Genomic DNA, 13,200 nt, shown 5'->3' on the forward strand with positions numbered 1-13,200 from the left:
CAGCGCTTCGGAAGCCAAGGAACAGGTTTTAGTAAGAAGGCAACTCCCCATGGCCAAATGATGGGAACATAAGGAAATTATTCTGATGAATATGAAAAGTGTTAAGCAGTATTTGTTTCTCATCATAAGATGGCATAACAGGCTTTCATTTTACTACAGGAACGTTAGGGCCATATATTTCTCCAACAAATAACAAGTCGGGAAGCAAGCTGCAGTCAAGCAAACCCTGGGGATGCCACAAGGTATCTGGCCATCCAAACTGTGAGCTTGCCATTGCATGGTGATGCCACCAAACAAATGGAAACCAGAGGAGGAAAGAAACAGAGAAACAGCATGTTGGCCCCTGAGTTCAAACCAAGCATGTTGTTTCCTTCTGAATGTCAGAAATCTTTCAACAACAATTAAAAAAAAAAAAGCAGAATGAAAGGAAAGCAGATGGCAACACATTCAGAATGACTAAGCAATGTCCACATGTCTGATTTATACAGTGTTTCCATACCCAACCAGCTTACTAACTATTCCTGTCTTTCCAGTAATATTCACCACTGTGTATTTCCATGATAATCCAGGAAAGGGGCAATCAAGACCCAAAGTATACCAGGTAACATGCACAGGAGAAGACAATGAAACCCAAGGACTTTCTTAGTATACAGTTGCTTTCTCCTGGTGAGCTATGGTTCTCATTGCTTGTGTTGCTGCGTTACTGTTGCTATCAACCATGAGACTAGATGAGTTCCATATATTGAGGAAAGTATGAGAAAATCTGGTGCCAGAACACATTGATTTTGGGAAAAATAAATGGCAACAGGCAGAAATAGTGTTGCAAAGGAAGGGGCGGTGAAGTATTTGGGGTCCTGTGGCGAAATTCCTCACCTTGCATGTGTTGAGATCCCATATGGGCACTGATTATAATCTTGGCAGCTCTGCTTCCCATCCAGCTCCCTGCTTACGGCCTGGGAAAGCAGTCAAGAACGGCCCAAGACCTTGGGACCCTGCCCAAGACCTTGGGAGACCTGGAGGAGGCTCATGGCTCCTGGCTTTGGTTCAGCTCAACTCCAGCTGATGTGGCCAGATGGGGAGTGAGTCATCAGACCGAAGACATTTTTCCTCTGTCTCTCTTCCTCTGTACATGTGACTTTACAATAAAAATAAAATAAATATTTTAAAAGTGAAGTATTGGGAGTGAAACTTATATTTTTTTTCCTGGCCTATTATTCTGGAACTTGGGAGAATAGCTAAGAAACTGGTAAGCTTGTGGTTGTGTGATTGACCTTGCATCTTTGTCAGAACATTGGTCTTGCAAATATTGCACCAACATTATATCTTGAGACATGGGCTAAACTGGACTAAAAAGTTCTGAAATAATATCTATACATATCTCTAATTCTTAAGCATGTGCCTTTGGCAATGTGAGTGGTTTGTTATATAGAATCCTTAATTACCTGCTATTTCGCATATACAAAGAATGACTACCTATGTGGTTTGTCTTAGTTGGAGTATCCATGACATTGCATTACCCTGACATTGGGGAATACATATGCAGAGAGAGCAGAAACCAGTCAAAGATTCTGACACTAAAAACCTGCCAAAGAAATGGAATCACAAACACCATTGCTGTGTCTCCAGGGACTCATACCCTGGAAAGTAAGGGACATTTGATCACTTTTGAGATGTTGTGCTTCTATTAATATTAAATATTAACCTTTGACTACAAAAGGTGAGTGATATTATAAAAATTAACTTTTTTGAATTTTGTTTATATTTACAGTTTGTAAACTTGTCTTCTGTTTTCTCCTAGAAGTCATTATTCATTACAGAGCTTTCCTGAAGAAAAATGCAGGCTTCTTACCTCATTTCTCTTGGTGTTAATACTGCCAACTGGAAAAAAAAAGCAGGGTAATGGCTTGAAATATCATCCATTTTTTTTAAATGTATGTTTCCTCCTTGGAATTATGTTGCAATTAAGACTAGACCAAGTGGATTCTGGTTATTGCCTTAGAGAAGAGGCAGGCAGACAGTGGCTTGAATCATATTTAAAAGCCAGTGCTCAACTTTGAACTTCAAACTGAACGTCTCAGGTTGAGTTCTCTGGGAACAGATATTGAGATATTGAGGTTATAAGGAGTGTATTAGGGACTCCCCTGGTAGGAAAGAGTGGGGATGAAAGGCTGGCCAGAGGAAGTTGTGAAATTGTCATGCAGGTCACTAAGAGAGGATTCTTGGGTGGTTTGTGAGAGTATGCAGCCACCATGCTGCTCAAAACCAAGGCAATACTATACACATCTCCTTGGTAATTGGTAATGACTTTCCAAGTTCATACCTACATCTGCGTAAAGCCCAAAGGCAATGTTTTCACTTATGCTTTCAAAAACAGAGAGGGGCATCTCTATGCTGAGTTTTTACAACTAAAACATAGGCAAATAATCTCCAAGTTAGCATAAGATATAAGGGTATGAGTTTCATTTCATTTTCACTATTGAGCGTATCCAATAACTTCTTAAATTTACTTATTACCTCTAAGGTTTTTGTCTATTTATGTTTTTATTTTCCAAGCATAGAATTATGTTACTCATGAATACCTTTCTTTTTTATTCTGTTTAATCTTTGCATTTCTAACTTTAACCACTACGCTATTGTGGCAGGCCCTATTTACATTTTTCTTAGTATTGTATCTTGAACTATTGTTAAATGTTTTGCATTTGAAGTCACACTGAAATTCTTTTTGTCTTTCCATTGTAAAAACCAAAACATCCTATTATATCACTGGTAGATATAATATTTTGTAGCTTTATCACAAACACATTATGCCACTTTCTCTTGCCTTCTTTGTTTCTTTGTAGAAGTCTGTCATCGGTCTCCTTCCATTTCTGAATAAGTATGTTGCTCTTAAACTGTCATCTTTTTTCAGTGTTTCACACCTCCATATGTCTGTTATGATAATGATTTTCAATATATGTTTGCTTTGGCTTTATTATCTTGCACAAAATTTAAGTTTTTTGACTTTCATTAAGAAATCCACACTGGTTTTAGAAAGTTTTTAGCAGTATAACCCCTGAATATTTCTATCTCCCCCTGGATTCCCTTTTATCTTCTTTTGAATTAAAGTGTATAACATTTTTCATTCCTATTTTTCATGTTTAAGATTTTATTTTATGATATGACAAAGAAATAACTGGATGCTTATTTGCTTATGTTAGCCCACTGCAACCATGGCTTCATTAACTAAGCCTATTGAGATTTGTATTTTTACATGTTCATAAAACACATGAAAAAATTAGAAAGACCAAATTATTTATTATTGACACGATTAAGAATTACTTATCAAGTAAGTAGCATTGACAAGCATTCAAGGCTATCAAATTGATGCTGTCATATAAAGAATAAAGAAAAAATTGCTTCTACTTTCAATAACAGTTTGTATTTTTCAAATATAGTCTAGTTTTCCATGTTTACATATTTTCTTATGTTCCAAAGTTTACTCTGCAATGAACAACTTCTTGATTCTCAAAATTCTACGTTGATGACTATTTGTAATGAAGTATTTCAAATTGAAAACTTACAAAATCAGAATCTTTGAATTTCTCAAAACAATTTTTTTTCCAAGTCATACTTGTTTAAATATATATTTCTTTTGTAGAGAACAGCAGGGTGAGAGACTTGCTAGTTCACTTCCCAAGTTATGGCAATATCTAGGTCTATTCCGTTCCAAAGCCAAAAACCAGGAACTCCAATCTGGTCTTCCACATAGCAGGGAGGGACACCCAGCAATGAGGGGCATAAGACCCTGGGCCCTCTGGTACTGCCTGCTGACGCACCACCAGGGAACTGGCTTCGGGGCAGAGTAGCTGTGAGCATGACTGGCCTTTATATAGGAAATGTCAGCATCGTGAAGGATGGCTTGCTGTTTTAACATGCTGGTGCCTGCAAGTAATCCTAATTTTATCATTGGTAGAATGATCTGTCCAGTAACTCGGAACAAACTTTAAAACTCTTTTTACAGCTTTCATTTCACTCACCCCCAACTTATGCAGCCCTTTCAAGGCGAGGACTTTAGCTGCTAGGCCACTGTGCGGGGGCCCAGCTCATTCTAACCATGTTGACTACATTAAAAAAAAAATAGCTTGTGAATTTAACATTCTCACCAGGTTAATGTCTGTTTTCTGCTAACTGCTCTTATTGAACACCTGAAATTCCGAAATTGACCTTTTATTACTTTTCTTAATTCCAGCCTTAGCCCACATTATTATCTCTTTTAGGCAGCAGCCTGAGTGATCCCTTAGAAATCTAAATTGGACCATATTTTGTACCTTTTAAGCTTTCACTGCTTTCTCACTTTGAATCAAATCCAACTCTCTGAGAGTCCTCAAGGTCCTATTTATTTTTTTTCTAACCAGTGTCTCATTGATTTCTTTGAAGAGTGATGACTTTTTTCTTTTATTAACTTGGAAGATACAAAAGGTCTTCCTGCTAATGCACTGTTTAATTTTCAATTACCTTTATCTAAAAATAATTCTTGCCATAGATATGTAAATGGATGACTCCTTATCATCACATTAGAAGGAAGGGAGTGTTGTAAGGACAAAGAAGATAAATGAGTTTTCCCTGACAGAGTCAAAGAAACTTTGAGCGTAGAAAAGAGGTTGAATTTCATAGCAAAATCATAAAATGAATTACATACAATGCATGTACTGAGATTGGCATTGTGGTGCAGTAAATTAAGCTACCACGTGAAGTTCAGGCGTCCCATGTGAAGTTCAGGGGCTCATCCCTGTGACTACAGAGGGTGTGTAGCAGAGCATGGCCTACATGCTCAGGCGTCTCCCATTCTTGTGGGATCCTCAGATGTAGCTCAGAGAAATAGCCTGGGGTGGACATGGCTGGTGTGACCATGTAGGCATCCAGAAGATGGAAGATCTTTATGTGTTATTTCTCTCTGTCTGTCCTCATTTCTGTGTAAAGGTTTACATGGAAAGAAGTAGAGAGGAAAAGTCATTCATTATGGTATAATTCTCAATCATTACTTACAAAAAGATAGGAAGACTATCAGTTTCCAGTTACCAACACGGTGAATATTTAGATAAAGAATCAAGGGTGGTGGGTCAGCACTGTAGCCTAGTGGCTAAAGTCCTCACTTTGTACACTCCAGGATCCTGTATGGATGCCAGTTCTCATCCCTGCACCCCACTTCCCGTCCAGCTCCATGGTTGTGGCCTGAGAAAGCAGTGTAGGACGATCCAAGTCTTTGGGCCCCTGCACCTACATGAGAGACCTGGAAGAAGCTACTGGGTCTTGGCTTTGGGTCACCTCAGCTCTAGATGTTGTGGCAACTTAGGGAGTGAAGCAGCAGATGCACGACCCTTTTCTCTGCATCTCCTCTCTGTTAATGACTTCCCAGTGAAGGTAAATAAATCCTAACAAAAAAAAAAAAAAAAACCTTTAGAAGTGAATGTTAATTATTAAAGTTTTATGAAGAATTTAATATTCTTAATATATTTTTCATACATTTTCATATACATTATTGGTCACACTGAGTAAAAATTACTAACTTTACAGTAAAGAAACAAAAGCCAACATCACACTAAATAAGATATAAAGTCCACATCAACAAGGGACCAAATCCATGCAATATCTCTTTATATGGGTTAGTAGGATTGTAGAAATTCATTCAAGCCATAATTTATCAATGTGATAATTTGACTCTTGTCAAAAGGAAACATGATACAAATTAACACTGCAAAACATTCCATGCAAAATTGATATTGTGCTCTTAAAATTGTTAATTTCATATAATGCAATACAATTCTAAGAAATTGTAAAATTTCAGAATCAGCAAGCAAACAGGTATGATATAAAAGTGAAATACATAATCCTAGGTTGATTCCTTGAAAGAACTGTGTCTACAAAGGATATTAATGACATTTATAAAATTTTATTTCAGATTGCAATTAAAAATATAGTGTATCATGGGGGGAGGGTTTGAGGAGGGGTGGGGGGAATCCCAGTACCTATAAAACTGTTCACATAATGCATTGTAATTAATTATAAAATAATGTGGTGTATCAAGTTTTATTTTTGAGGCTAATGTTGCGGCTCAGGCTAGTTCTCTACCTTCAGGTACTGGCATCCCGTATCAGCTCTGCTTTGTGTCCTGGCTACTCTGCTCCCCATCCTGTTCTCTGCTTACGGCCTGGGAAAGCAGCAGAGGATGGTCGGTAGGACCCCATATCCATGTGGAAAACCCAGAAGAAGCTCCTGGCTCCTGGCTTCATATTAGCTCAGTTTTGGCCATTTGAGGAGTGAATCAACAGATGGAAGATCTTTCGCTCTCTGTCTCTTCTCTCTGTGAAACTGACTTTCAAATAAAATATAACTATTTAAAAAATATTATTTTCTCTAATATTTGTCTCATGATTGTGTAGAGATCAATCTCCTTTTATGGAATGGAAACACTGTAGTGTTCTGGTCATGTAGTAGCCAACATACCTATATTCATAGCTTTTCCTTAATATACTACTGTAATGACACACTTGAAGCAAGCTAACTTCATAAAGAAAAGAAGTTGATTTAGCTCAAAGTTCTGGACGGTTGAAGGTATCATGTTAGTGTTAATTTGATCCTGTCTAGGATCTTTCTGGCTGTCTCAAGGCATCTTGTGTCACAATAGGAGTAAGATCACATTATTGAACATGAAGCCAGGTGAGAATTCCACAATACCTTCCAAGAACATGTCTTCAGTCCCCTAAGAACTTCCTATTAGGTCCTGCTTTATCCCATCACCACACTCATGCGCAAGCTTCCAAAAGATGAATCCTTGGGGCAGAACAGTTGCCCTTGTAAAAGTTCAGATGCAAGTATACTGGGGTAATTAAATAAAAATCCATCTCTGAATTATACCCCATCTCTCTGTAGTTACAGATAAATAACTAAGTGAACAATGAACCCCATGAGTACTACAAGACAAAAAAGTTCCAATACAGAACAATTGATATGCCAGAGAGTCAGATCAAGAAATATCCAAGTGTTGAAGTCAAACATATGGCAGCCACCTGAGAAATAGTTCAAGAAAATACTCACAAGTTTGGTTACTACTGCTGTAGGAATTTTTAATACTCGTTACATCATCTTCTGGCCTATAAAAGTAATGAAGGTTTGGAAAACTGTACAGCAAATCGTTTGATGATTTTCCTATAATCTTGTAACTTTTCTGTCTATAATTTCAAAAGCAAAGCTTTTGTGCTTTGTGATGATTTTAATCGTTTATCATTTGTAAATTAAATCCAATGTTATTGAAGTTGCTGACAAGCTAAATGCCACATACTTTAGTATTTAATGGCTGCTCTCAGCTACATGGAATATTTTGAAGGGACACAGGTTTAAGTTAAAATGTAAAATTGTGGAGCTAGCATTGTGGCATAGTGTGTAAAGTGATTGTGAGACTGGCATTTCATGTGGGTGCTGGTTCATGTCCTGACTATTCCACTTTCAATTCAGCTCCTTGCTGAAGGCCTGGATAAAACAGTGCAGTATGGTTAAAATGCATGGGCTCCTGCCGCCGCACGCAGACCCAGTTGTAACTCCTCGTTTCAGCCCGGCAAACACTGACCATGCGTCTCTTCAGAGAGTGTACCGCTGAATTGGAGAGCACTCTCTTCTGTCTTTCATTCTTCAATTTAATTAAAATGTGGTAACTAAAAGATATATTTACAGTGGGCATTTGGGTATAGCTGTTTAATCTGCGAATGAAGATGCCTGAATCCTTGCTCCCTTGCTTTCTGACGAATCTTCCTGAAAATGTGTCTGGAAAGTAGCAGATGATGGCTCAGCACTTGGGTCACCCATGTTGGAGATTAAGATGGAGTTCTCATTCTCCTGCCTTCATCCTGACCCAGCTCTGCAATCTACAAGCATTTGGACAATGAACCATTGAAGAAAATACCCTCTATTGCTGTCTCTATCTTAGTTTCCAGTTCCAAATAATGATAGTAATAAAAAAACCTAACATTTAAAAATGCAAAACAAGCTTAAGAAAAAAGATGCCTACTCTATATCATGCTGATATATGCACAAAATCTACAATTTAATTGGGTTGTCATTATGGTGCCAAGGCTAACACTTCCCTTTGGCATGCCACATTCAATCTCAGTGTGTGGTCTGAGTCCTGATGATTCTTCTAACCCGCCTTCTTGCTAATCCACCTGGGAAAAGTAGTAAACATGGTCCAAATGCTTGGGTCCTGCCACACTCAGGAACGGCCAGGACAGGGTTCTTTGCTGTCTGTCTTCAGCCTGGCCCGTATCTGTCTGTGGCAGCCATCCGATTATCGTATGAGAACATAAAAAGAGCCACTCTCCTCATTCTCTGCTGTGGTACCTTTCGAATAAATAAGGATACATACTCATTTTGTGTATATTGTTGCTGAAAAATCATGTTAATTTCTGATTATGTGATAGACCGTGAACTGTATGCTGATAGTCCTGGAAAAATCCTTATTTTCAATGTATTATTAAATAGACATTAGTTGAGAAGACAATGCCAGGCACGAAGTTGAGTGGAGAAACAGGACTGAGAGCAATGACTTGACATGTGTTGAATTCTTCAAGTGGTGTATGTTTGTATGCCTATATGCATATATCAGCTTTGGCAAAACAGATTTCAACCTTGATTTTAACAATGTATAGCCATGATAACAGATTAACTGAACAGTAATAAAAGAAAGAATACACATACATTCAGCATGAATAAAAGTAATCATTCTTGTATTGACAGTAAGAGACTAATATATCTACAGCACAAAGAAACAATGGATTCATACCTTAGATATGCTTTCTTTCATAATTAAGTTACATTGACTGCTAGTAAATGTTTGATAAGTTAGGTTTTCATGGAAAGATAATACCTGATATTAATAGTAAAAGTGTCACTTGATACACTGTTCCTTAATTTTTAATCATTTTGTAGAATTAAGAATAATTATTCCTGTTACACAGATAAGAAATTTCAGACATTATCTGTCTAAGCTGAACATACATATTTCAGTGAGTAGTAGGAATTCATACTCAGATCTCTTGGTTTACAAATTATCAAAATTTTATAATAGTCTAACATTTCTCATTCTAATTGGCTTAAAAATGCTATTAGTTTACAATTTATCTAAAAATAGCAATGTTTTACAAAATGAAATTTTTATTCTTATTACTTTGGTAGGGAATCAGGAAGTGATTTTAAATCTCTGTTAACCATCTATTTCACTGGTGATGATAGTATAGCTACCAACATGTCTGCACATTCCATGAGTATGTGACAGCATGTGCAAATAAAGACCAGATTTGCAGTACCAAATTATAATAAGCAAATAGTTGCATATGAACAAAGAAGCTTATACCATGTTTGCCACTTTGGTTTGACCCAACCTTTGGCATAACCTCCTGGATTGGAACATTTTTCTTTGTTGTTGAATAGTGTAGCGTTCATAAGTTTTAGTTCAAGTCTGGAAATTTTATTTGAGACAGTATAGCTCGAAAAGCAAGACCTAGACCATTCTGAGTAGATGCCTCACCTCCACATAAGTGGTTCCCTATTAATGTTATAGCAACAACTGTAACGTAGAGTAGTGTCTGTGACTTCCACATCTTTTAATAAAGCCTGTACTCTTGCAAATCATAATCCTGTTTGATGGAACTCTGTGTCCTCGAGTTTCAAATCTCACAGAATACCATTCCCTTCTCTCTCAAAAAGGAAAAGCTTTGTGATTTAATCAAACAGTGATATCAATTTGTTAAATTGTAATTATTCCCTCGTTCCTCTGTCATTTATGCAGGGGGAGCTGAATTTCAGTAGAATCTGCCAGTGAGACAGATGCAATTATCCTGCTTGGATGTGAAGCAAGATTATGCGGAAAGGAGGTGTGCTGGGATGTCAGTGCCAGGACTTATGAAAGCAACCTCCCCGGCCCCGCTTCACCCCGCCTTACAGCTGGACAGAACCCTGGCAAAACTGCCGAATGATTGTCTAACTAGAAGCAAATCAAATCTGAAGTAACCTTGTTTGCCGAGGTAAGTAGTATAAGTTTTGGATGTGATACATTATTTTTGTCATTTTGACTTGCCCTAGTCCATTTTTGTATATATATTTTTAGTAGCCATGAAAACATTAAATGTCTTAAATGCTTAGAATTCATGGAAACAGAAAGAATGGGTTCAGAAGTTTCCAACAACATCAAACTGACAAAATTGTCACAATCTGACCTGTCAGGTAGCTCCCTGAAGCACTACCTTTTTCATGGTTTTTCTATTTGAGTTGACTCTGTCTAAATAGTCTCATCTTTAGTGTATTGGTTATAAATTATCACTGACATTTTTTTTTAACATCGCAACAGCCTTAAACAGCAATATCAGTTGGGACTAGTAGGAGACAGGCAAAAACAAACCAATCCAAACCAACAAAAAGAATACATTGGGTGGCATATTAATGCAAGGATCTGAAATTTCCTTCTAATCAGCAGTTTAACAGAAAGATAACTGAGTGACCGCACACAACAAGCGTGCAGCTTTCACAGGATTAGACTAGGGAACTCATTAAGCACAGAGCAACTTCCACTACAATAGACAACTAGAAATTTCTGTGATTCTTTTGCATAGGTGCCAAGCTATGAAATGACAAATTTCAAATTGAAAAGTAACTTATGCACATGCATTGGGTGATATGACCCCCAAACAGGAGGAAATATCTTCCACAGATTGTCCCTAGATGTTGGGCTTACCATACAAAAACATTAATTCACCAAATAATGTTTCTTTATAGATGAAAAGAGGCAGTCTCTAAAAGCTTAAGGGGAGTATGAAGATAATGTGACCAAGTAGGGAAAATCAATAAGGAGACAGAACATATTTTCATGAGAAAAACTTGTAAGTTGAGAAATTGATGGTACAAAGGCATGGTCACTAGATGTGCTCAGCAGCAGTTTTTAAATAGGAGAAAATATTGGTGCTTTAAGGATAGTTTCATTGAAATTGTCCGTTACAAAGAAAAAGGGGAAAAAATGAATGAAAAGAAATTAAGGATGCAAACATATGTATAATTAATTCCCCAGAAGAGGTGGAGAGAGAGAAAAAGAATAAAAGAATATTTGAAGACATGATGAAGAAAATCATGAACTGCTGAAAATAGTAAACCACATTCAGGAGTCTCAATGGACTAAAAGCAAGATAACTTCAAAAATATCCCCTCTTTACTATATCAGAGTTAAACACCACTGAAAGGGTGTGGGGGTAGCACTCTGGTGCAGACTGGTTAAGCTGCTGCCTTCAATACAGATATTTCATGAATGCGAAGTCAAGTACCTGCTGTTCCAGGCTTGATCCAAACCCCCTCTGGTGCACTGAACAAAGCAGCAGAATACGACCCTAGTCCTAGGGTCCCTATCATCCATGCAGGAGAACTGGGGGAGTTTCACCCTGCTGGCTCGGGCTGCACAGAGCCCCAGTCATTGCAGACATTTAGGGAGTGGCCAGTACCTGGAAGCTCTCCATCTCTTCTCTCCCTAACTCGGCCTTTAATATGGAGAACTAAATATCTTAAAAAGTAAGGAAAACCAGAAAGTCGTAATAAAAAATGAATGTGTCACAGACAAGGTTCCTTAATAGTGTCAAGGGCTGACTTTTCATTAGAAATCATGAACACTAACAAACATATGACATCTTACACTGTCAGGAAATAAATATGGTCAGGCAAGAATTCAAAGTTCAGGAAACTACTTTTGTAAAGAAAAATGGAACTCTAGTTCTTGGTCCAACATGTAGGGGGTTTGGAAATTGTCCCTTCATTATAACACTCTGTCAAATGTTAAAGAAAACCTCCAAAAAATTAACAAATATTCATAGAACATATAAAGAAATAAAGTCACTGGAAATAAATTAGGTTCCCAAATTAGGGATGACAAGTACAGCGAAATAAGAATCTAGGAGATCAGAAATAGATAAGCAGATATCTGTAAAATTAAGAAATAAACAAACATCAAATCTATGATACAGAGAACTGAAATTCAACTAAAGGATAAGTATTTGCAAACACAATGATTACAATTTGATAAGATGCCCAATTGTGAGGGGCTCCCCAAACTTTTGAGCTTCTTTCCTGACTTCTACTAGATACTCTTATGTAATATAAAACAAAAATATGAAACACTTATTTATACTGACAACTGGAAAGGTAAAAACAACTCTTTTCCAACAGGCTCAAATATTAAGCTTTTCTTTTAAAAGTTGGTCCTCAGTATAACTAATTAACCAAGCCTAACCAACTGGGATTTTATAAGTTTTACTAACTCCAGATGGGTTCAATATTCCAATGGCTACAGCTGAGGGCAGCATGTTTGAGATAACAGAATAGGAACGGCCAACAATGAAAGTCACAGGAGAAAACTGACTAAAAAACAGAGCAGAGGAAATATCAAAAAATTAAAAACCTACCAAAAGTTTAATGTATTTGTAAAGTGAATCCCAGAAGTAGAATAAAGTTAAAGAAAAAGATATAAACATTGAAAGTAATAATGATTGAGAATTTCCTTCAATTGGCTCAAACACCAAACCACAGATCCAGAAAATTCAGAAAACACCAAGAAAGATAAACGCCAAAATAAATAAATAAATACATAAATACATAAATAAATAAATACAGTCAGCTAATTCTACCTAAATATTTTTAAAAAATCAGTTGCAAAGATTAGAGAGACCATAGGACATGGAGACTGAAAGAAGCATACTGTGGAGGAACAAAGAACCAAACTACATCCTACATTTCTCAATAGCTGTGGTATCAAGAAAAAGATGTAGTATTTTAAATATTGGGAGCTGAGAAATTATCCTTTGTACTAAAGTCCTTGAATATTTGACTTTGACGGATTGCATAAGATATAAAATTTATTGCTCTAGTATTGTTGACAATTTTGCTGTTACTAAAATTCCATGGTATCATTGCAATGAGTATTTTGGTGATGTGTGTGTGAATTTCTTTTAAGGATTTATTTATTTAAAGATTTATTTTTATTAGAAAGTCAGATATACAGACAGAAAGAGAGACAAAGTAAGATCTGTCTGATGATTCATTCCCCAAGTGACCACAATGGCCAGAGCTGAGCCAATCTGAATCCAGGGGCCCGGAGCCTCTTGCGGGCCTCTCAAGTGGGTGCAGGGTCCCAAAGCT

Source organism: Ochotona curzoniae, unplaced genomic scaffold (assembly GCF_017591425.1).
Source record: "Ochotona curzoniae isolate NIBS_2020 unplaced genomic scaffold, NIBS_Ocur_1.0 scaffold_4505, whole genome shotgun sequence".
Taxonomy (NCBI): domain Eukaryota; kingdom Metazoa; phylum Chordata; class Mammalia; order Lagomorpha; family Ochotonidae; genus Ochotona; species Ochotona curzoniae.